We start from the raw sequence: 3,293 nt of genomic DNA, 5'->3' as shown, positions 1-3,293 counted from the left end.
AGTATTACATGGTATATCACATGAGAATAGTACATAGTATATTCACTTGTGAATATTAGATCGTATATTTACTTATGAATAATAGTTGGTATATTTGAATATTGCACAGTATATTCATATATGAATATTACAAGGTGTTTTCAGAAATATATATAATTTTTATATGTTATTCACATATGAATAACATACAGACTTACATATTTGTTTTGTGTTTTAATAATCACATATTGATTCAGGTGAGAAAACATATTCATATATGAATATAACGTGGTAATTTAGTTTATGAATTTCATCAAACAGTTGGAGTGCATACAAGTTAACTTTTTAAAAGATGTGATAAATATGATACTTTGACTATTTAAATCTTACAAAATAGTAGATTGGTAGAGAAATATATGAAAATTTTCAAACAAAAAATGATTTGATCTTTTTCTAACCTTAATTTCGATGTTTTATTTGATGATCGATGTTGAATGAATGATACGAATTGAATTTTTTGTTGATTATTGATGATGTTGATCTAATATAACACATTTTCATAAATCATGAAATCGCAACATAATTGTTTTCAAATCAGCATTCATTACAACTTATTAAATCATCAGAGTGTCCCCAAAACATATTAGTGAAAGAGAGATAGAGTGAATGTCGCGCCATCACGCCTTGCCCTTTCCCTTGGGCTCAGATCATAACACACACAATACAAATTCACATATCCTATTAGCTAATTAAAGCTACACACATATCATAAAATCCATGCATACATAAAACCTGTAAGAATGCCATGGGCTACCCCCAAAAGGTTTTTACCTAGGACTGCCATGGGTTACCCCACATGGTCTTACATCCAATGCAATGGGCTACCCCACATGGTCTTTACCTAGAAATGCCATGGGCTACCCCACATGGTCTTATATCCAGTGTCATGGGCTCCCCCCGGGGTCTTCCATGCAAAACACACAATCACATATCATATCAAATCACAAAATGACTAACACATATACCATAATAAAATAATGGGTCGGCCTTGGTGCCTTAGACCCATGGGTATGGTGAGAAGACTCACCTCTATCTGTTGAATACAAAAGTTGTTCTCCTAACAGTCTGTAACCTCTCGTGCTAAATAATAATATTAAACAATATTAGGAATTTAATTAATCAAAGGAAACCCAAACTCCAAACCCTTCCATGAGACCCAATTATCCTTCCCTTGTTAATGGGTCCCAAAGTCCAAGATCATTAATAGGCCTCTTGGCCTAATAAGGCCCAATCAATATGTCCATGGCCCATAACAGGTGAAATGATTCATAATTCCCAGAATACAACCATATCCAATAACCAAATGAGGCCTAATAGCTCAAAGGCCCAAAACAGATTTGGGCCCAACTGTGATGCGTACGCTTGGTGTACCATCCTGGTACGCACAGCGTACTGGGGTCTTGGGACTACACGCAGCGTACACTGGGTTACGCCCAACATACTACTAGTTTAAGCACTTTCTCCATTAAGTGCTTAATACTCGATTCCTTTATGTCCAAAAGCCAGATCTAAGTTTGTTAAGACGTCCTAAGGCATAAAGTTGGCAACTTTATTCCTTTGCATGCTTCATATACACCCAACACCTCCATTAAGACCTTTTAACAGGTCTTTAACCCATGCATGAGGCCAAAACTCCCATCAACACTCCATTTTTATGTTACTAAAGGACCAAGGGACCTCAGATCTGCCATTTCCCATCTTCTGGAGTTGCTTGACTCACAAGTGGAGGTCTAAAATCAACCTAAGGTACAAAACTAGAAAAATCTATCTAGATCTAGGGATTTAAGTGGAAAGGTGCAAGCTTTTTACCTCCAGAAGCTTTGCAACATGACCAAGATGCAGATTCTTGAAGCACCAAACCGCCCCAAGCTTGATTGACTACTTCCTCTTCTTGAAAGAACTCTAAAATGGCCATAAAACCCACTCCTTAAGCTCCATAACCCTCACACACAATATCTTAGCTGAAGGTAGACGAAATGAGGCTAAAGAGACTGATAGGGTTTTGTCCAAGAGGCTAAAAGATGCTTAAACAGGGAACACGTCCGGGATTTAGGGTTTTGGCCCTCTGTTGCGTATGCCTGGTGTACCCTTGTTGGGTTTTGAGCAATCTAACACTCCTAAGTGTACATGCAACCCTAAATACCTTGGATCTATGTTTTCTCTATTATACATGCAAATATCAACTTTCCAAGGTATTGTTCTATTCTAGCATACAAAACTTTGAATAACACAAGTTAGAATACCATACCTTTTGTTGGTGCTTGTCTTTATGAAGCTTGAGTGCCTAGTGCCCCAAGTGTGACACCTCAAATGGTTCACACAACACCATAAGCACTTGGAATAACTTAGAGAGAAATTAGAACACTTCAAGAATCGGCTTGCCCTCCATGCATATCATAGTCCCCGATTTTCCCAAGAAAGAGATCATTATATAGTGTGTTACAATTAGGGTAAACCCTAATTGTCATGGCTATCCATTTCCATGGATCCATGGGTTCAAATACACCATGGAGCATCCAATGGGTTTGAGCCCAACTTGATAATCCATGGAGCATTAGCCCACTATATAAGTATGGATGAATTACACAATCAACCCATATATTTAATTAGTCTTCTTTTGATCACATAATTAATTCTAAATTAATTATTGATCAATACTAATTAAATAATCTTATTAATATATTAGAACTTATAATATATTAATAAACCTTAAGTATTATTTCTCTCATTTTAGTCTATCCAAGTGCATGATGCCATGCAACCCAAATGGACCATGCTGGGTCGGGTCAAGTCTTACCAATTATAGTTATGGACTTAGACATTAATCCAACAGTCTCCCACTTGGATAAGTCTAAAACTATTATTGCAAGTATGACTTCAGAACCCGACTAGCAATCGTAGCTCTCAAAAGCATCTGTCGATCTCTGACCTTGTCGATGAACTCTGACCTCTGTCAATGACTTGTCCATTAGATAAGTGATCATATATTCCTCCATTCTAGATATCATATGGACTGAGACATGGATTATAATCATTCTCTCTGTCCATTTGTTGTTTCCCGATTTCTGATTTATGACGACTGACTAATTGAACAAATCAAATCAGTCCAGGCCCGGCCGAGCACTTACTTTTGTCATCACTAAATCATCGAGGGGCCCACAAATATCGCTTTTATCCCTTTGAGGGTAAAAGGAATGGATAAACTTCGACTCATATGCTTGTACTGACTACTTGTTGAATCATACACAAAGGCA

The sequence above is a fragment of the Lactuca serriola genome, chromosome 1, assembly GCF_051521515.1.
Source record: "Lactuca serriola cultivar US96UC23 chromosome 1, Lser_US96UC23_V15, whole genome shotgun sequence".
NCBI lineage: Eukaryota > Viridiplantae > Streptophyta > Magnoliopsida > Asterales > Asteraceae > Lactuca > Lactuca serriola.
This window is presented reverse-complemented; position numbering follows the sequence as displayed.